We start from the raw sequence: 23,264 nt of genomic DNA, 5'->3' as shown, positions 1-23,264 counted from the left end.
GAGAGAGCAGCAATACCCAAGGCCGTAGACCTATGCCATGGGAAAAGAGACAGTGAGAGGAGAAAATGATGAACTGTGTCGAAGGTTGCACAAAACACAAAACCACTAAACACAAAACCACTCAAATGCGTAGTGGATGGAATGAGAAAGACAAACCAATCAACGTAACACTAATATTACAGATCAACAACACAGATACGATTGTCATTTATTCATTTGTTACGACCCCCTCCACTCCACTAGGGGTCTCTGCCTTTGTGTTCTGCTTGCTGGCTCTTGTTTGTGTTTCAGGTGATCAACCTGATGAGCCACACCTGGGCCGTCGACATAAAAGGCCAACACCAACTGCCCTCTCACTCTTTTGTTGGACACGGCCGCGTCTTTGTTTCTGCACATTTTCACACACCCATACACGCAATCATTACTGATAACTGACTTCCACAATTATTAGGTTTCTTTGAAGACCTTTGGTTTTTGTGGTATTGTAAATAAATATGCTTTTGTTACACTTAACTTGTCTGGTCTCCCATCTTTGTTGCAGCCTATGAGCCAGGCCGTAACATCATTTTATTTCCATTTTCTTAAATTGTATTTATATAATTAAATCGATTTTTTGTTTGTTTTATCTGAGTGTTTCAGGGTATTCTCTGAATACCGTCAAGACCCTGACGGTTCACCACCGATTTTATCTGACAAGAGCGTTTATGGCTCCTCATCCAGTCTTGATCAACCCAAGAGAGAACTAGACAATATATGCAAGCACAGCCAATCAAAAGGAGCCACTAGGTTTTAATTACAGGATGTACTAATGCCATGTCTGTTTATAATAATACATCTACATTTGTAAAGTTAATACAAAAGCTGGACATGAAAACTGAACTCAAATGATGCATTCCTTTCATGTTCCCCTTTAAAATCCAATTCAATTACAGATCGAAGGACCTTCTTTATATTGAGTCCATTCTTTTTGAAAGGATATATAAGTTTGCTCTATTCGGAGCTCTGTTGTGCAGCGGAGGGTAGCTTGTTTGTGGATTTAATGCAAGGTTACAGGAAGGTTTTGGCTATTTCCTACAAATTGAATTTGTCCCTATCAGAACATCAACGTTTCAAATGGATACAGCAAGAAAAGTAAGGCCAGACATCATTTTTACCCCCTCATCATACCTGAGGGCTCTTGTTTTTTATAATTAATGAAAACATGGACATTTTCTCTAAGGATAAGGGCATTGTTAGCGTGACACTCATCCTCAATTAGCATTGCACTCTGCTTCATTATTCAGTGTGAAATGTTTGTAATGATGCCAAAGTAGAGGGCATGGTGTTCAAATTGAATTCATCCCAGAGTGGATTGTCCCTATACCCAATTACAGATTCTGAGCCACGAGACAGTCCTGCATAACTCTGCTTGAATCCACGTGGGTTTATTCTGCCTGTTGCTGATAAAAATCAACATTTGTAATCCCCAGCATGACGGATTATCCCTCCCAACTGGGGAAAGTTTAGTCGTTTAAAAAGCTGGAAACATCCAACTGAGAAATCACCTGAAATAGACGGACATTACTTTAAAAACAAAGAAGCCATCCAGACATGCTGCATGTCAACAATCAGCAGTGAACCGTAGTGGATGCAACCCAATCTCATAGTTCAAACTAGATATAAAAACACAAGATTTTTTGTTTAATAAATACAAAATGTTATTATTACATTTAACAGACGCCAACAGCATACACTGACACATGCAAACTGTAGACAACCATCAGCAAACACTGACCCTGAGATATTATCATATTCCATTTACTCATGTTAATAATTTCTGTGTCCTTGCATCCTAATTTAAATACATGGCTTTTTTTCACGCGTGTGTTGTATCAGGCCGGCTTTGTTTGATCAAAGAATATCAGTTTAATTAACCTGCATGTCATTGTGCCTTGGATGGAGAAGTCCTTATTGTTGTTTCATTTCATTTTAATATAAATGAATTAAGCTGTGGACACACATCCTGTGTTTTTTGGAGGCTAACATAACAAATGTTTAGGTTATTGGATTATGCCCTCGTTGCAGGCTTTGGAGAATAACAGTTTCCCTTTAGTATTCATTGAGGATACAATAGGGAACGCCACATGTGTAAGTGAACATACAGTAATCCTAAAGTGCAGAATCTTAACACTAAGCTGCCTGATAGGAAATAATGTGAAGCTGACACCCTTCAGATTATGGGTTTTATAGGAAATGTGTTCGTTTAGCTCAACTAGTAACTCATATCAAGGAATACTCAGTTAACAAAGCGTTTTTCCCCCTTAAAACACACACAGCCTGGTGTAATGAGCGGCACTCGGGTTACTCTTATTCATAATCACTGAAAAACTCCCAGCCTATCCAATTTCCGTCCCCTTTTTACAGTTTGAATCTCAACGCATGCCTCACAACAGTAGAAACAAATGAAAAGGGTGACATGAATCCAGATACATTTGAATTCCGCCTCTTTATTAGTTTTATCTGAAGTGTAATAATGCATTCAGGGCCAAGTGGAAGCATGCCGGGGGAACGGGGGGGGGGGGGGAAGCATCTGTCGGAGGGATCCAAATGCAAAAGCAGAAGCCCAGAAGAATGAGAAAAAGGAAATCACACACTTAGACATATACTTACAGCGTTCAAGTCAAAGTAAAACTCCACGCTCAGGCAGGGAGTAGTGTCTTTAATTAGTCATTATAACTTTTGAATGATGAAAATAAAATGTCATATACAGTAGATTTCTCAACAACCATCAAGCCAACTTAGTTTTACTCATGAATTTCCGTGTGTGTGTGTGTGTGTGTGTGTGTGTGTGTGTGTGTGTGTGTGTGTTAAAGTGTCGGCACATATTCACAGTCAGTTTGCTATTTCTAAATTAGTTTAATCACCCAGTATCACACAACCTCAGGGATGCATTTCATTGTCTAATCTGCATACTGTTATGATTATAAATGAATGTCAGCGCCTCAATATCTGATATAACATCTACTTTATTGCAATAATAACAATAATGGCCATGGACATTGTTATTTATGTATTTGAGGCAGAGCACAAAGTGGAACGCATGCTGATGTCCATGTTAACAAGCCCATACAAAAGATTCATAGAAAGATATGAACAATGGGCAAATATGTAGACACAATATTGATGTCTTTGTCTTTCCTGCGAAGACACAACTAAACACACACACACACACACACACACACACACACACACACACACACACACACACACACACACACACACACACACACACACACACACACACACACACACACACACACACACACACACACACACACACACACACACACACACACAGAGGGCGTTAGATAGAGTCAGGGATGGTGCTATAAATTACAAAATGCAACTGCAGCTTATCTCAACGTTGATTAAAAAGGAAAACTGGCCCTGAATACCATCTAGATGCCCAAAATGGTTAGAAATGAATAAATCATAGCTCTTATCCCAAACAGCAGAAGGAGAAAATGAGCAATATCCTAGAAAGCTCTAATTTTTTTCCTAGCGTAAATATGAAGGGTTGTTTAGTGAATTCTAAGCAGATGCTTACCTGATTGGAATTTGATGCACAGCAGCAAAGGTTGAGTTATGGGCGATCCAGTGACAGGAGCACATTTTAAAATCCATCCTTTCATTTCACTATGAAGAGTCATTTGAAAATACTCCAGCAAGTACATCTAAAAATAAATTGGCTGTGTAATTGGGCCTTTATTGAAGATCAAGACAAAGTAGAGAAGTTAATAATGAAATGTTTTTTGCAAGCATAAATATTGTACATTTCAAGGTTTTTGCAGTTTTGCTTCTATCCCGACTAAGTGACCATGTACTAACATTTTGCCCAAGTCAAATTAATAATCACAATATTTTCACAATAACAGCCTGCATATTTTTGAAGTAGGCTAGAAATAGTTAATAAGCCCAGAATATAGATTGGTTTATTTTTATCTCAGTCATTTGCAGGAATGAGTTGGACAAATGGCTCTATCTGTTTCTATAAATGATGGAATTATCCGCCCTATTTAAAATGTAGGTTATAGCCACTGCTCTGATTAATGAATTCAAGAAGAAAAATGTAAATGCATGTACTCATCCCAGACCCAGCTGGGTATGTTTCCCTCCTCATCGCCACGTAAAAGAGCAGATCTTCACCTTCTGAAATCTGAAGAGCTCAAGTAAACAAGCACATCGCTCAGCCTCACACTGGCTTACTTTGATTCCCCGTTGTATCAGTTGTGAAAGACATATAATCTTTTGCACTGCTGCTCTTTCATTTCTCCCGTCTGTACAATGAGCATGACCAACACAGAGGAGTGAGAGAATAAAGTGGTAAAAAAATGTGGTGCAAGGGCCAGAGGAATATAGCACAGGTCCTGGTGAGCAAAAATAAACAGCTAGACTGTGTAATGATATATCGGGGGGCGATGTTCTAACTTTATGAAATATAGCCAGGATGAGTGATATTAAAGGTCCCCTATTCATGGGGTTCCCAAACTTTTCAGCCCCACCCGTGCTAGTGAATTAATTTCAGTTTTCCGGAAATTATACAGATGGCTAGTCCGCCCCTGAAAGAGTCTATGCCAAAAAAAAATATTTAAAAAATGTATCAATTTTTTAAAATAATTTTTATTTTCCATTTTTATTTTGTAATCATATTTTAACCCCACTTTGGGAACCCCTGCCCTATTCGACTGTTTTTCATCAATATATTATAGGTCTCAGATATATACAAAACATGTCTCTGAAGTGTTTGGCTGAAATACCAAACAGATCATTGCAGCATTACCCATAATCCCCTCTGTTTCAGCCCTGTTTCTAAAGTGCTGATTCTCTGTCTGTTACTTTAGATGAAAATAAGGAGCCCCTCCCCACGCCCCTCTGAGAGAGATTTGGTTACAAAGAACACAATGGTGCTCTAGGAGGAGGTTCAGGTGATAAGGTGGTGGGGGGGTTACCTTTGTCGGTGATTGGCAGCAAAACATCGTTATGACATCATAATCAGCTCATTTTCAGACAGGTGTTTATATACGATACGATACGATATTACTTTATTTGTCAGATCAAGTCTGAAATTTGACTTGCGTCACAGCAGCTCCATGTCCAACATCAACAGACAAGTATCCAGACACAATACATGAAACACAAACAACAAACATTTAACATAACAGCACTATGAGTGAGAGAAAACATGCTCAAAGTTAAAAAAAAATAAGATATATAAATAGATCAGGACAAAAAGTGAGCAAATCTTTTTTTCTGAAACTTTCAGAATCTCTTCAGAGGGGACACATGTTTATGTACAAAGGACATAAAAAGTGGATTTTGCATAATAGATGACCTTTAAAATGGATCCAATATGAATGAGAAATGTTAGAAAACACAGCTCTTGTTGGATAAAATAAAGTACATTTGGTTTACATGTGAATAGACCTAGAACTGCAGAGCCTTTCTCCCCCCTTGACTAGCTGTGAACCAGTATTATCAAATAATCATCACGATTTGGTGTATTTGAACATTTTGTTGCTACAAATTCCATCTATTTTTCAGAATGGTCAGTGCCAGACTCAACTCTATAGGATACAAAAGCAGCAATTTCCTCCCATCACCAGAATATGATCCAGCACGACTGTTCCTATTGCGCACTGCGCTCTGCAGCTGCTGGAAGTTTTGCAATCCATTCTCTATAGCAACCAATCCATTTCTCAATCTAGTGCAAACTCTTCTTCCTCTCGTGTTCTCCAGTGGGAATGTTATGTCTTCTGAGTCAAGCCTGCAGTCATCCATTTAGCTTTTTTTTCTTGTTGTCATTGCTACCGAGAGCATTAGTTTGTACATTGAGTAAAAGGCCAAATAGAACACTTTTAGTAACCTCATGATCTAAACGTGATAGTGTTGTCTTCATCTCCAGTGGTACATTCAAAGAGTATAATCAACGGATCAACTGTCGCAGAAGCAATATAAATGATAAAAGCTCTAAAAGCAAAGCACGGTCGACCTCTATAAAGCCAAGCACCTTTTTCAGCAGACCACTGGCAGGCGAGAGATACACTTTTAAAAACAATGCTTTCTAAACTTGTATCCCTTGAGTGTTTTTGACAGTGGGTGTGATTAACTTCAGGGGGTTTACACAATCTCACATGTGATTTTGTGACAAACTACTGAATGTGATTGGAATTTCAATGAAATACTGGGAATGTGGATTTTCTGAAAAATACACAGTATCGCAGGCATTTCAGAAATAACTAAACCATTTGCACCAGCCGGGAGCATGGTTGGAAATGGGCTTTTTAAATCACAGCTGTCTTCACACTGCATGCCCTGAATGTATTACCATGTAAGTTTTCTCAATAAAATCCATGTAAGTGATTTGTACCATTCAGTTGGTTAATTTGGGCTTCTTTCAATTTGAAATGTGCAAACAACTCACGTTAATGTTAACTGATTCACAATTAGGGTAGGTTTTCTGCACTAGTAGAGTGATGTCTTCATTCAATCTGAGAGCACATCCTCGAGCACGGGAAATGCCACAGAGGCCAAGGAGGGCAGGTTTTCTTTCCTGAGTGAGTACACACTGTGTACTTCACGGATCAAGCTATTTTCAACCAGAGAGCTGCAGCTAAGTCTCTGCGTGATTAGCAAATCAGAGAATACTTTCCCTAAGTTTCTTTAAGAGGTGTTCGGTCTGAACTTCACATGAATTATAGAGGTAATGTGGTTGCATACAAGGTCAATTTAAAGATGTGAGAGAACAGGGGGAAAAAACGGGGGAGGTTTTACAATCAGTCTTGGGTCTTACATACTGTAGCATACCATACAGTATACACAATAAGGTCAGCTAGATGAATACGTTTCTGCTGTCATGTCCATTTGATACGGCTAACAAATACAAGCTACAAGAAAAATAATCAGTTGAGTGGTTACATCAGTCTGAAAAATAGTGTCATTATTTTCAATTTTTTGTCGGTTCTTTTTTTTGTTTGATAATTCCATTTGAAGTCCAACTATGCAAGAGTATATTTACTCTACTATAACACCTCTTGTTAAATACCAACTATGTGCAATATATATTATATGTGCCGTTAAAAACTATACAATATATACCTGGCTGCTAAATCCTTAGAACTGTTACAGGGTGTGTATTTTGGAAAAATGTGTAACTCTTTTATTATTTTTGTAAAATATGTAACTTTTTTATTATAATGTATTCTTTTATCTTGAGTACTTTTTTTGTATGCATGCTTAGGTAACATCAAGCTTTCTTTGGCTCTTTTCTGCTGTAACAATGTACATTTCCCCTCTGTGGGACTCATAAATGATTCTGATTTCCATCATATCTAGCACTTCAATATTTCCTATATGACATTAGCTCACATGCTTGATATCAAAGGAGGCATCATTCCTAACATAACAGTTAGGAAGTCTGGAGGGCAAGAACACGTCATGTCTTAATCCTCTTCTTCTCCGTCTTTTCTTCCACATTATGTGTTGTTCTGACTGTGTCATTATGCAGCTGCCGTATGTGTGTTTGTGTCTTTACAGATGTGAAGGCTTAGCGGGGTTGCTGACCACCTGGTGCTTGACTGGCATGTTTTCTGCGCAGCAGGTAGCGTCGGCACGTCTCCAGTGACATTTTTACACAACCTTGTTCCTTTTCATACAAGTTCACCTGCCTCCCTTAGTCACTTTATAACATGCTTTGATGGTAAAGGACATTATCAGAGGATTTCAAAGCCTGTAACAGCAACATTAATCAGTGGTCCGGGGCAATTGTGTCTTTAAGTTATAATTGTAACTAGTGATTACGTTTTCTAATGAGAATTGTGCATGCAATCTGTAATTGTTTGTTTTTTCATTAAGGTGAATTAGTATTGTTAATGTGGACATCAAAGAGATTCTTAATTATACTTATGTAGGGCTTAAAAGTCTGAGTCTAGAATGTATGATTGTGATGGCTATGGTGTCTATGTCGCTGTGTGTGTTTCTACATGAGTGCATGTGTGTGTGCTTTAAACCCTTGAGCCATGAGAGCTTATGGCTCTGAGGGCCCAGCCCCTCCAATTATAACACGTTAAAGGCAGAATTCTCTTTACTTCTCTCCGCAGGGAACCGGTGGAGAAGCCTTGTCTAGTTTCTCACTCTACCCCGAGTAATAATTACCTGAGATAATTACTTTCCTCTCTCAAGCAATTAATGCCAATTCCGGGGGCAATGGTTTGGGACTCAGGCGGGGACTGAGGTTATGCACACGCTCAGACATTAACAGCAGGGAGCTTTGATTTTCCTTTAACTGTCTTTATTAAAGACTTTGAGACATGAAACCTTAAGACGTGAGAGCCGCAGTGTGCTGAAGTGAAGCAGAGGAAGTCATATCAAGCAGCGGTACATGCATACAAAAAACTTGTGTATTGGGGGGTGAAGTTAACTATTAGAGAGCTGTAATGTTTAGCAGACTGATCATTTAACGATCAAGAAAAAAATATCCAACTTATCTTAAGAGTTTTATTTATGCAACAATGTCAGAAAAAGTTGTTTTCAGCGTCTTAGGTATATCTTCATCATCTAATTTCATATTAAACGGAATATCTTTGGGTATTTGAGTGACAAAACAAGACATTTAAAGATATCACCTTGGACTTTTAAAATTTGTATTGACCACAATATCAATGAATTAAGAAAATGATCAGCAGAGATGAGAACAACTGTTAGTTACAGTTCTAAAAAAAAACTTAACGAAAGAACACTTGTATGTTCCCGAGAATGAAACCATAGCACTCATACACTTCGACAGGTATTAAAAAAATAACAAAAAGCAGCTATCTCTGACTATGTCCATTAATGACAACCCTTCTGACAGTGTCACACAGAGCAGCTGTTTCTGATCCTGCTGTGTGTTTGTGTGCGTTTGTGTTTGCACATGCACACGTAAGAATAAGCAAAGCTGATAGCTATCACATGCAGCTGCCACCCCCTCGTTCTCGGGTGCCAGTATCTCATCATGGGGTATGCAAAACATTGAAAGAGAGTGACCCACGCTCACAAGCATTCATCCCCCCCGCCCCCACCTTGGAATCCCGCAGCTCTCGAGATAGAAAGACACAGCAGGGAAAGATGAACCCCCATCTCATTGTACGGCAGCGGATCCCATCAACTGATTAGTTATTCTAATTCTTGTTTTTTTTATTCCCTTATGGAATGGGCTGTTAACAATATGGGTTGTTAACAATATGGGCTGTTAACAATATGGGTTGTTAACAATATGGGTTGTTAACAATGCAGCAGGTATATGACCAGGAACCCTGTTTTGTAAGCTCTGCATAATCAGTGCTTTGCTGCTTTTTGAAAGTTGTTTCCCTTGAGACGAACTGTGTGCATTGACGTGTTTTTCATATTCATTATGCAACGTTATCATGCGTCAAAAATTGGTATAGTATGGTTTTCCGAAAGAACAGATATAGAATTTCCTTTCTGTTTTCCACTTCAGAACTTTGCAACCTAAATGCCGTTATCTAGAGGAATCTATGAACAGTGATTCAAATAAGGTTTAGAAATAAGAAGAGTTTTGTTTTTTTATTAATTAGGATATGTATCTATGTATTATAGACACGGATGACAGCAGCATTTGTAGTATACAGAGAAATCCAAGCTATATTTTGCATACTTTACAAAATAGTGACTACTCAGAAGCAGATGTATTTCCATACAATTAAAAACTGCATTAGTCCGAACAGAAAAGGATATTCCAACAAACAACCCTCAAGTGTCTTTGTATCATATTCCTATGAAATTGGATATTATGCAAGGAAAAACATGCACTCGTTATAGTGACAGTGGACCCTGGATGAGATAAACAACCATAATCAACAACATAAATTATAAAGTGCAGTCTTCAATGTCATAATACACAGTAATAATGTGCAGACAGTGCAAAAAGAAGGCAATTTGATCGTAATGACCCTTTTACCTTTCCTGTGTGCAGCAGCCATTAGGCCAAACATTTCATTTGGGGATAAAATATGTCAAGATGTAATGAGAAATTTAACTGATGCCTTTAATGCTTCCCAGAGGATCTTTGTCCATTTTGGTCATTATGCCTTTGCTAAGCCATCAGACATTGTATAATGTGAAAGAGAATAATACACGACACCACATTAATGTAGTCATTATTACTCCCAAAATGTAGAAACATGCCATCGCCCTGAGGTCAAACATCACACTCCTACTACCAATCTCTTTGTTTTTCGGTTGTTCAGAATCAGAATCAGAATACCTTTATTAGTCCCACAGAGGGGATTTGCATCGTTACAGCAGGAAAGAGCCACAGACAGCTTAATGTTACATTTGTTAAAAAAAAGTTATGATATGGAGGCGTGTGGTGCAGTGGGTTGTGCGTTGGTGTTCGGGTCAGGGGGTCATAGGTTCAAACCCCGCTGCAGTCAGCATGTCGTTGTGTCCCTGAGCAAGACACTTCACCCAAAAATTGCTCCTGTGGGGATTGCCCACAGTATTGAGTATGTTAGTCGCTTTGGATAAAAGCGTCTAACAAATGACATGTAATGTAATGTTATTAAAAAAAAAAAAAAGATGTAAAAAAAATAACTTTTCAAAATACAAATCTTGTAACAGTTCTTAGGATTTAGCAGCCAGGTATATATTACACAGTTATTAAATTGCATATTTATATAATAATGTATATATTGCACATAGTTTGATGGTATTTAACAGCAGCAAGTTACACAATTTACAAAATGCAAAAAACACACCTTGTAACGACACAGTTATTAACGGCATATATATATATATATTACACATAGTTGATATATATAGGATATAGGACTGTGTCTTTGGTTAATCAAAGAGGACACAGTGTTGTTTGATGCCAATGCTTTGGATTGTACAGACAATTGACTGAGAGTCTATTATATGTATTGTTTTGGTTGAGCAGTTTCATTTTAGTCAAGTTTTATTTATTGAGGATATTTCAATAATTTGATATTCAGTGTCCAATGTATAATAATAATAATAATAATAATAATAATAATATATTTAATTGGTTAGCGCTTTCACAGGTGCTCAAAGACGCTTTACAGATAATAGTGAAGAAAAAAGAAAAGAGAAGAAAGGAACAACAAATAAATATATAGTTAATGTTAAAGTCAAATAATACAAAAACAATCACACATGAAAAGCCAGATTGAAGAGTTTTTGTGAACAACATACATATATGTATACAACATAATACATGGCTTGCAGGAAGTCGCTCTCAGTTTTTAGAAGCTGCTCATAGCATTCACTAGTGGAAGGAAACAGATTTATGTGAGCTTTGACTGAAGCAGAAAAGATAGCACTACTTTTGCCTCATACGTTTTATCTCTCTGAGGGGTGGTGATCTATCATTGGCATGGTGAGAAAAACCCTTGATTTGTTTCTTTGTTTTATTTGGAGTAAATTGCTTAATCCCCTAACGTTTTATAGTTATAATGGACATATTGTTTAATTAAATGTTTTTCACTAGTTGACACTAAAGCAACTAGTACATGATTTTGCATATTAGCATATTGTGTTTATACATGTGATTTATGAGTGCTCCTTTCAGCACATGTTTGTAGTGCCTGTTTATTCCCACTACGATAAGCAAAGCTGATTTACAAAAACATTAGAAAGATAGTTCAAAAGCACAGCAAAAACAACTACTGCCTCAAAACTAACCGAGTGCAATCAATGCCCCTCTGACACTCATAAACAATCAGCTTCATAAATGTCAGATTTATTAAATGCCTCTTGTAGCCCTATCGAACTACAATAGCATTAGCTAAGTGCACCTCATGAACTGGCAAGCCAGTGTGCCATGTACAACGTGCTTCTCTCACACACTGAGTACACGTGTCACTGAAGTTGAAAAAAGGAAAGCACTGCATCAACATGCACACAGGAAGTCACTTAAAATATCAGGAGACATTAAATCCCCCAATCTTTCATTCTCACATGCAGAGACAGACACAAAAACACTTTCTGTGAGTAATCTGGGAAGAGTGACAGACAGAGAAAGAAAGAAAGATGTGTGAAGTAGTTAAGAAAGACAGCCTCATACAGGGAGATGGCATTTCAAATGTATAGCTGTTGATGTTGTTGTTTGTGTGCCATTACCATGAGATTCAAAATGACCACATTGTGCCATCAATAGGGAGTAAATGACAGTGCGTCACCTTTAGAGTGAGCTAGAAACAATACCTGTAATGGCTCATTTTGTCCATGAACACAATGAGCCCATCCTTTAAGGCTGTTTTTGGCTTCTGGGAACAGATAATGCGCATGTTAAATATTCATGTAATTACTATAGATGAAGAGCCTTGCTTGTGCCGAGAGGTGACATTTCAAATGCCACTCTATAAATCCTCAAGTCTAACCTATAATGCTTAACAGGGTTCTTATTCAGGTTCAAACAGATGAGATGAAATGTAATGATCCCCACAGTAAAGAAGGGCCAGTGCGACAAAGAGTGGTAAACTGATGGAGGAAGCAGGAAGAGTGGAATATAGATTTAAAATGAAAAGTGGTATTTAGAGTGTGGATTTGAAGGAAAATGTGCACAAAGAATATTCCAGGCTTTTCCATTTGGAAGCAGTTTACATTACGTTGGTCCTCTTTCTTAAAAGACAAATGTATGCTTCTTGATTTTTGCAGCACAAAATAATTATGGAAATAAAAATGCAAAGACATTTATAGCTGACTTTCAGTCTCCTGATTTGAGAGATAATCTGTATTAAAAAGAGTGGTTTAAATTATAATAACTATGAAAAGAATGAGTGAATTTAGTGATGATTAACATAACAATAAAGTTAGTGTGTCTATGAAGATCTTATAGCATATTTCAATGCTACATTTTGACATCTAAGGTTATATGAGATATAATATAGAGATTAAAAGTAGAACAATCTTTAGAACGTTTTGCACACACAAACATACTGAATGACATGAGATGAAAAAAGGGCTAAGTCAAAGAGCAAAGTGTTTAAACAATAAGTAAAGGGGCTTTTTAGAAGAAAAGGTGATTGTTTTATGCTTATTTAATATGCATTAGATAAGATACGCGATCAATTACAGTCTGATTTGTAGAAGTGGGAGTCAGTATATTCTGAGGGATATTTTAAATTATATTATATTACTGTCAAAGGGTACCAGAACTGCTAATTTAAATCTTTGTTGTCCGATCTATATTTTTGTTTATTGATTAGTTCAAGTCCTTTCATATTTTTCTACCTCTGTTTCAGTCATCACAGGGTATATGCAGGAATCCTGAAGTCAAATGTAAAACCTTTTAAGACCTTTTTTAAGACCCTTTCCTACATTTTAAGACCTCATCGTCACTTGGAGTTTTAACCGGTTACCTTGGCGACACACTTGACCTCACATTTACTATATACAGTATTGATTGTCCTTCCTCCTTATCTTCCAATCATTTGGACGCAGACTTGCATTTCCCCATAACGATGTTGTTTAACAACCGGCGTAAACGTACCTTCGCGCGCTATCAAGCAGTGAGCGTGTGATGTCCTGTTCAGATGACGTCAAACCCAACAGGATGCCATAAATAAACTACACAGAATCACACTACACACCTACGCAATGATTACATTCAGGCAGGCTGTAGAATACAACCTCTTTGCACAATTGATATACTTATTGAAAACAAGCTACAAAATGTAATACCTTGGAAAATGCCGTTTAATACTTTTTAATAGCCTTCATTTTCCCTAAATTGATTTATCAACTTTTAATACTTTTTAAGACCCCGCGGACACCCTGCATTAGCATCTGCTTAAATATAGCAGATGAGACATGCCATCCATATCAAAGATACATACCAAACAAATGTCTGTATATAAAGAAAATACATTAATATTTATAGAGTATGCCTGAATGCCTCAAAATGTGTTTTTCTTTGTAATGCCATGAACGATTGAATGAGTCATAGAGACAGAAGATGAAAGAGGAATGGATGAAATCTGCATGAGAGAGTGACCAGTGATGTTTATGTTTATGTGAACAAACGCTGGATTCATGTCTTCAGTGCTGGCTCCGTCAGATCATGTTAGAGTTGGGTCACTCATTCAGCAGCTAATGGGCTGTTATCAGCACGGCACCACCCAGTGGCTCACAGAGGCCTTCAGCTTACAGCATGGAACAGTTTCGTTATCCATATTTGCTCTGTGATCACTGGTGTTATCGTCTAGTCAAACACGGTCGTACTGGGGGTAGAACAAAAACATTAAAAAAAAAACTACATTATTATGATGTTCCAATCCTAAATAGTCAGCTCAGTTTTTGAGCTGCAGTGTATTTTAGACCCTGACATTTCTCTCAATCCTTCACTGTGATTGTAAGTTCAGTGGTGTTTTTCCCATTGACTTTCTTCATCTGTAACTCTCAACTAATTGCCTCCCTCGCTGCACCATCACTTGAAAAAATGAGATTAAAAAAGGTTATTTTCCTTTAAATAAAACAGATAAATAAAACAATTTGATTATTTCATCATCTCTTTGGTTTTCCCAAGTGTGTATTATAAAAACACAAATTCACAAACACATGCTCCTACATATAGTATATATATTACATTACATGTCACTTGTTAGACACTTTTATCCAAATACTTACATACTCAATACGGTGGACAATTCCCACAGGAGCAATTTTGGGTGAAGTGTCTCACCCAGGGACACAACGACATGCTGACTGCAGTGGGGTTTGAACGCACAACGCACAACGCACACACATATATATATATATATTTCTATTTTGTTTAAAATCTGCTTTGCTATTTGGAGAATTCATCCCTTTCTCTAAAAGCCCCATCTATTTTCTTTTCTTTCTTTTCATTGACAGAAATTCATTTGGCACAGTAAAGTCATCTGTATAGAAGACTGATGGCTAACAATTGACGTGCCAATCCCGTCTAGACAGCAGCACTTCATCCAATTATGTTGGAGATACAAACATGATCGCAACAACAATGGCAGGATTACCAACACCACATAAAGGAGAGGAAGAAGTGGAGGAAGACAAGTGATGAGGATGAAATTGACAAAGAAAGATAGATGGTGACAAGCCTGGACTTTGGAAGACAAGATGGTATCAATAGTGAGAGATGGAGGGAGGAACAAAAAACAAATAACGTAGCCTCTTGCCATGGTCCCATTGAGTGGGCATCAGTGAGAGGAAGCCTTGGGATTAAGTGTGTAGAGAAAATGTCCATATGAAGACAATAACACATACAGATCCCCACACAGACACACAGCATGAGGTGTTAAAGGGGACCTATTATGCAAAATCCACTTGTTCATGTCTTTTATACATCCACATGTGTCCCCTCGTTGGAAAGAGCTTCTGAAAGTTTCAGGAAAAAAGATTCTCTAACTTTTTGTCCTGATCCATTTATATAAAAACCTGTCTGAAAATGAGCTGATCAGATTTTGGCCACTTTATGATGTCATAACGATTTTTTGGATTAGCCAATCACCAACCAATGTAACCCCCCCCACCTTATCACCTGAATCCCCTCCTAGAGCACCATTGTGTTCTTTTAAACCAAATATCTCTCAGAGGGGCGTGGGGAGGGGCTTCTTATTTTCATCTAAAGTAACAGACAGAGAATCAGCACTTTTGAAACAGGGCTGAAACAGAGGGGATTATGGGATGCTGCAATGATCTGTTTGGTTTTTCGAGCCAAACACTTCAGAGACATGTTTTGTATATATCTGAGACCTATAATACATTGATGAAAAACAGTATAATAGGGGACCTTTAATGTCATATCGTCTGCTCAGAAGTTATCTTTCATCAAGAGTATGGCCATCTTTTGATGTATACCTTTGTTTCACTCACAGAAGCTAATGTAATATTTCTGGTGTCTGTCAAACATTAAAAGACATTTCACAGCGTTCTACGAAAAAAAAAAGGATGAGAAAAGATAAAAAAATACTTTATGGTTGTTTATGATGTCTGTGATCAAAAAAGCACGTTAATAAAATACTGTAAGTCCGACAGATCAGAGCTTCCCATTTGCACATGAATGCATGCCAACTGTCATAGTGACGAAAGAAAAAGAGAAATGGAAAAGTAAAGATCTGAACAATCATGTCGAGTAATATCAAATTATCCAAATTGTTTTTTAAATCAAACTTTTAAAGATACTGTTCAAGCTTCAGAAAAACACAGTAGGACAGTATGCAGTCCCATTCTAATAAAAATATGGTTTAATTACTGCTCTTGTAAAAATACAGTCTACAAACAGCACTGTATTAGTTGTGTTTTGAAAATATCTTCCCGTTTATTTAATAATCCATGCCCTTTAGAATTGTTGGTAAAACGAATCAAATATTGATTTTTCATTTGACATTCTGTGATGCAATTAAAGCCTTGCTAAAAATGTGAGTATGCAGTGTGTGTGTGGTCTGGTGGAGGTTTAATTTAGTGTGTGTGGAGGGGGCAGGAAAAAATGCTGACGTAATGTCTGATGACCATCTCCACAAATAGGCTTCCAGCCAGACAGTTAAAGATGATTTGTTGATAGACCAACCTCCTCTAAAAGGTTTGCACTTGCTCACACCAGCATCCAATTCTGCTGCTCAGTGTGTGAATGCCAGAGTGTGTGTGCTTGCATTTCACTTTTGAACGTGTTTTTATGTCTTTACATTTCTCCATCCGCTGCCCTATTTACTCACCCCTTCTGATGCGTAGAGTGTTGGCTTCGTCGTCCATTTGTCCCTTTTATTTTGGGTCAAAGTGCAAACCTCTTGTTAGTATTCCTTTGGAGCTGTCTCACCAGGTGTTGGCAACTTCTTTCCCACATTCTTCCAGAAGTCGTGTTGTTTTTGGTTTGCAATCTACAGTGAGAGAAAGAAAAAGAAAACCAGCAGTTAGCTGAAGCTACCTCCTCCATACTTGTTTCTGCGGATGTGTTTGTTGATAAAGGTCAGCATGTTGCTAATAGTGACCTTTCGGTTTTATCAGTAGGTGAAATGCTAAATCTGAAAATACAAAGCTTTCCTAGAACTAGATAAACAGTGCCTTTTCACAGGCATTAGTTTACCCGTCTTTGTGGCTACCTTTTTAGGGGGGTAATTTCGGCTTTTTAAAGGGGACCTACTGTATCATCCAAAATGCACTTTTTGATGTATTTTATATATTACCATGTGTCCCCGGTGTGTCAGGGAACTCACGCAGCATCAGAAAATAAAACCCTCTCTTTTTTCCTCCGTACCCAAATCTCTAAAAACGGGGATACAACGGAGCTGATCTAGATTTGTGTCCGATATGACGTAATATCGCAAATGTAGGCTGGCTTTACACCCACGGCCCTATCAGAAACGTTAACATCAGAAAGAATGCCCGACTGTTTTGGACGTAATATGGTCTGTGTTTACATTAGCATCGCTAACACTCAGAGCTAACCTGTACTGGAGAGAGCATGTGTGTGAAGAAGCAGGAAATAAAAAGGAACTCACCTTGTGGTATAACCGGCAAGAGAGAAAGCCTTTGAGCTCCATACTGTTTCCGAAATAATCCATGATAATCCATGATATGGCGTTTCATCACCGCAGTATTTAGTTTAGACAGTAGCTGCCTGGTCCCACATGAGCTCAGCCCCCTCCTTTTTTTTATAATTGATTTGTATTTTAAAGCGTTATACCCCAAATCAGTACTTTTGAAACAGGAAGTGAAATAGAGGGATATGAGGCATGGCTAGAATGGGTGATCTGTTTGGTATTTTGAGCAAAACACTTCATAGACATGTTTTTTATATATTTTTTATATATCTGAGACCTATGCTATTGCCTAAAAATAGTATGATAGGTCCACTTTAAGCACACTGGGTTTGTGTTGACAAATTCTTGGAAACTTTAACCCTGATCATGCTGATGCTGGAACTTCGTGTTTAGCTTGTTGCGATGGCTGTGAAATTAAAAGTACCTGAAGGTTGTCTGCTGAATCATGTTCCTCTACAGAGCCGACTGCTTCAGTTTAGCAGTCTGACGATTAATGGATGATTTGTTTCACTGCCTTATTTAACCCTCTGCTTGACCTGATAAATACAGCCGTACTGACAGGAGTGATCACATTTGTAGGTTGTTAATGATGTCACCCTTCAAGAGAGATCCTGAATAGTGACTAATGGGGAAGCTGCAGCCAAATCTTGTAGGTGATAATGATCATGATTTGCAACCTTGTTGTTAAGCAAAGCAAAAAGATTATATACCAATTAGGATTGTTTCATATCATTAAAAAGGTGGAGTTTTCCTGTAAACAAACCAATTTCCAATAGATGTTGATTATAAGCTGTACTTTCTTGGCTACTTGTATCTGTTAGAGCGTTATTAGGACTTCACAATAGCTTTGATGAAATGCATTTTCAAAGTCAGAAAGAGGAGTTTAAATGTTTTGTCCTTTTATTTATTTCACCTCAAGAGTAAGAGTCGTTAATTATTTAGAAACGTTATAAACTAGATGGAAGAAGCTCCCTATGTTGTGCCAATGCCAGTAAAAAAAGTAATAAGCAACTAAATGTATTTATTTCCTCAACCATGTAAGTTGGCTAATGTAGGATGTTGTGAACGCAATGTTTTCCTGGTTTAATGATTTTCACACATAGCAAACCAATGCTTAATTAAAATGAATGGTACATATCTAAAACATTGATGCTTATTTCAGAATGTTCTGCCTCACGGTGTCTACATGGGTTCAAAGTTTCTTTATCAATTGACATTATTTATGATATAAATATGAGGAAACTTGCATTTTGAAGGTTGCAACAAACAATTCAGGCATAATATAATGGAAGCATTGCAGTGTTGATGATAAAGACTAATTTCAGCTGTGAGGTACCGTTAATATGATCTGATTTTGACAAACTACTTGTTATTAACTAACTCCTACTTCTTTTCAATCAGAAATGGGAAGGCTGCTTCTTAAGGGTAAAGGCATTAGAATTTCGGAAAGATCAGCATGCCAATAAAGTGGTTCTGCATTTCAATTAGGGCCGGCTCATTACAGAGTCCTCTGAAACTGCACACTCTGAATGAACAACTCCTTTTTAAAATGTGACATTGGCTGCCTCTGAGGCCAGTGTGCTAATAGAAAAGTTAATTACATCAGAGGCATTCATGTTAATGTATGTACTTTGACAGAGGCAATACAATAAAAGGTTAGAGGAGTGTGTACCAGTCCCTCGATACCAGACACATTTAATTGCTTTGTCTTGGGTCCCGCGGTCAATCACTTTGGCAATGTTGGAAGTAAAATACAGTTGTGTATTAATCCTGATTGGCTTATTAAGCTTTGTTAAGACCAGAAAGTGCCATTTTGATATATGATGATTTCACCGGAATATTATATGTACAGTACTGTATATAGATTGCAATATCAAATGTGTACATTTTGTTAATATGTATTCTTTAGGCTTTGACCTAGAGGCATGAAACATAAAGATTAGAAAAATCAGGGCAAGAAATGACCTTGCAGTCTTTTAGCACACCAACAGGACGAGAAAAGTTGCCCTGCTGCAACACGATCAACATGCATGTAAGATGTTAATATCCTAAGTAAATTAATTGGCACCAATAACTGTATTTTTAGGAAATTTTTCTCAGAAAATATGGTAGATAACACTGATTTAGAGAAAAACAAGCAAAACCACCCTCATTTTCTGTTAACGCTATAACCCTCTTGTCTTCAAAATGATGACAGAATTATATTATGTGACCATTTTAAAATGCACTTTACATTACATTTTGCAATGCTGGCTTTTATACTGAAACAAATCTACTTGCAGAAGCCATTTATGTCCCAGGCACATCACACCTCAAATGAAAGGATTACAAATCTTGCACCTCTAAAATGTGAAGACAATTATTCAACTTGCGTTTATACGTCATATTTATCACTTAAATGGCTGGCTTGCTGTAAAGAACTGTCTGATATTCTACAGCACACACTTCTGGACTTGTATTAAAGAGCCTACAGTAAATCAGGACTGATTGCATCGTGAAACAGCTTTACTAACACATTTATGAAGTGCTTTACATATCATATATTGTTAGGTGATTATCTTGGAAGATTCTAGTGGTTCACATAATACTGTTATGTTGGCTGGATTCTAAACGGGGACAGTGTATTTTACACCACTCAGCGAGCACAAACACACACACTTAGATAACGATTGTGTGAATATCAAATTAAATTCACATAATTTAAGGTGCAAATAAACCCTGTAGTTGAATGGTAATTGCACATATAAGGTGTGAAAGCAATGTGAAATTTCACAGCTTTCAGGTGTTTTATAAATTAGATTATTCATCTTTTATTCATTTTGTATTTAAACTTTGATCTATGAAATTGTACCCATGCAAAAGGAACAATTCTGTATGTGTCTTCTGTATCATCAATTGTTTTTAGTAACACATGTAAAAATCTTGATTTAAAGAGAGAATACATTTGAGAACATTATTTAGCCTGTGTCAGGGTTATTTCCATGATTCACGTTGATTTCCACATTTCAATTGAACCACTTATTTGAACAGATTTGTTAAAGTATTTTTAAAAAAAAAATTAGAACTTGATTTTAACACTCAAGATAGACTTGGTAATGTAATAGTGTAATGATGTAATGTAATGCTTCAACGGTGTAATGGTATAAATGTTAGGTTCTTTTGGAAACAGAAATATAAGGTTCCCTATTCTGTGTTGGTGTGTTTTTGTCAGTTTGAGCCATGCAAAAATACAGGCTCTGGTTGCTCTGTTAAAACAACATGATGTGAAATGTGTGTACACCATAGGGTGTACATAGAATACAAAAACAAAGATGAAAGCCTGCCAGCTGGCAGACAAAGGTATTGTGGGGGATGAACTTTAAGAATCTTGCAGCAGAGGTGGCAGCACCTATACTGGCGATTCCATAGGTGATGGCAGAGGGCAAACAATCCTAATCAATTCATATCTAAGCCAGATTCCTTACAGAACAATCTCCACCAACAATATAGCAGGGACAGGAGTCGGTTGGAGGCACGTTAGCACCTTTAAATGCATGGAAACCGAGGATTTTCCCAATGCAGTGAGGGTAAAGCTTACAGAGGTAGACAGTGATATGGTGTTCTGTGTGGTTTAAAGGGTGTCACTGGCTGTTTGCTAAGTATGTCTAGTATGCTTGCCATGGTCATCCTTTGAAGCTCTCTTTAGAGCAGGGCTTGCATTAAAAAATAATAATAAACCTATTTGTAAAGTGGGGGGACACAAACGGGATTTCGACCCATTGGAAATTACGCCATGCGTATATGTGCGTCAAGTGCAATACATATATATGCACAGTCCCACCTAGTGTCAGCAGAAAGTAATGCAAATAATAATTCCCAAAATATGCACAAACAAAATATGTTAAAATATATTTTAAAATCATGTTTAGTCATCTGATCGTATGTACATTGCTGTCTTAGTCTGCATTATTGTAATTAATGTCTACAGTGTGCCTATTGAGCCGTGTTGAGCGATGTGGGGCAAGCCTCTCTCTCTGCTGTTAAAATGAACGTGTACTGTAAAAACTACACTGCGCAAAGTGCGCATGCTCAGAGTATTTTTCTATTCAATGTTACCGCAAAAAAAGAATCATCGTGCTGCCATAGCTTGGTTTCACTTGACGTCACACCGCTGCGTTCCTTTGGCGCGAAATTCCATTGGAGTTCAGGAAGTAATTTTCTACAGAGGATCTAGCTGCTGTTACCATTGTGAAAATGCCGGAGTGTTGTGTAGTTTACGGTCGTTCCAATCGATCCGGCCGAGAGAAAAACAAGAGGTTTTACCGAGTGCCGAAGGTTGTCGTCCATAAAGCTGAGCAATTTAAGAAGCTAACCGAAGAACGCCGGAAAAAATGGCTTTCAAACCTACATCTGCGGTCGGGAGGAGCAGAGTCGTCTAATGCACGTGTCTGCAGCGACCACTTCAAAAGAGGTATTAGCTAACTTGGTTTTTGTGGCTTTGTTTATGTATTATTGGGTTGTGGTTAAATGCTTATTTACTTAGTAATACTGATCATGTTTAAGTTACCTGTAGTCTAATATGGACTTTGTTGGGACTTTTTAGGGTGCCCTAGCGCTTTGGGTGACGTTGAGTCGGTAGACTGGGCTCCCACTTTTAGCCTCAGTTACCACACAACAAGTAAGCCCAGATCAGAGGCATCTCTTCGACGAGAGCAGAGGATGGAGATCAAGGAAGACCAACAAAGACAATCAGAATGTGAAGAGGCTTTGTTGGATCTCCTGCAGACAACCGAGAGCCCAGAACCGACGCAGCCCCCGTCTGACAGCCCACAACCAGAGGACACCAGTGGGATATTAAATGACCAACAAGGTAAATTAACCACCAGCATTATTATTAAATATTACAAATGTGATTGTCAGAAAATTAATGCAAACTTTGAATTAGGTTTAGGTTTAGAAAGTACTGACTTGAGAATCTGCAATAATTGGAACAGAGAACTTGCATGTCTGTAAAAAGGTTGTCAAAAAGATGACTTCACAACAATTCACATTCATATTTGACTATTTTAAATAACTAATTATGGTTGCTACTGCTATAGATGCAGGATGCCAGACTGATTTAACGATGGAGGACATCGAGAGGATGGAGGATGTTCTGAGACAGAACACAACAGAGCTGGGAGATCTTTGGACAAAGGCACTGGACACAAAGTTCAACCAGGAGTCCTTTGAGGACAACGAAGAGAAGACAAAGTTTTACACCGAGCTCCCCAACTTCTTAGTTTTACTTCAGGTTTTTCAACTGTGCGAGCCCTACATCACCTGTGGCCCTATGTCTGTGCTCTCCAAATTTGAACAGTTCATTTTAGTTTTGCTGAGGCTGAGACTAAATCTCCCTCAGGTTCAACATCTCTCTCTCCACTGCTTCTAGAATTTGACATAAGCTAATTGACATACTTCATGAGAGTACAGAATGTATAATTGAGTGGCCGGAGCGACATGTACTTCAAGCTACAATGCCAATGGGATTCAGACAGGTATTTAGATGTAGAGTTGCTGTGATTGTTGACTGTTTTGAAGTTTTTATCAAGAGGCCCTCTAATTTACTAGCTAAAGCACAAACATGGTCCAACTACAAGCATCACTATACTGTTACATTTCTGATTGGTGTTGCTCCCCAAGGCTATGTCACTTACATATCTTGTGCCT

The 23,264-nt window shown here is 37.8% G+C and overlaps 1 long non-coding RNA gene across 1 annotated transcript in view; it reads right to left on the bottom strand.

Annotated features, from left to right (window-relative positions):
* Positions 1-16,074: 16,074 nt before the first annotated feature.
* Positions 16,075-23,264, bottom strand: part of LOC307020901 — a 96,459-nt gene continuing 89,269 nt past the window's right edge. Inside the window, exon 3 of the long non-coding RNA XR_013803004.1 lies at positions 16,075-16,913. This is a non-coding gene — a long non-coding RNA (uncharacterized lncRNA). The remainder of the gene's footprint in view (positions 16,914-23,264) is intronic.

The sequence above is a fragment of the Notothenia rossii genome, assembly GCF_949606895.1.
Source record: "Notothenia rossii genome assembly, chromosome: 9".
NCBI lineage: Eukaryota > Metazoa > Chordata > Actinopteri > Perciformes > Nototheniidae > Notothenia > Notothenia rossii.
Note: the sequence above shows the minus strand (reverse complement) of the source record. Positions and strands in the feature narration are given on the sequence as shown.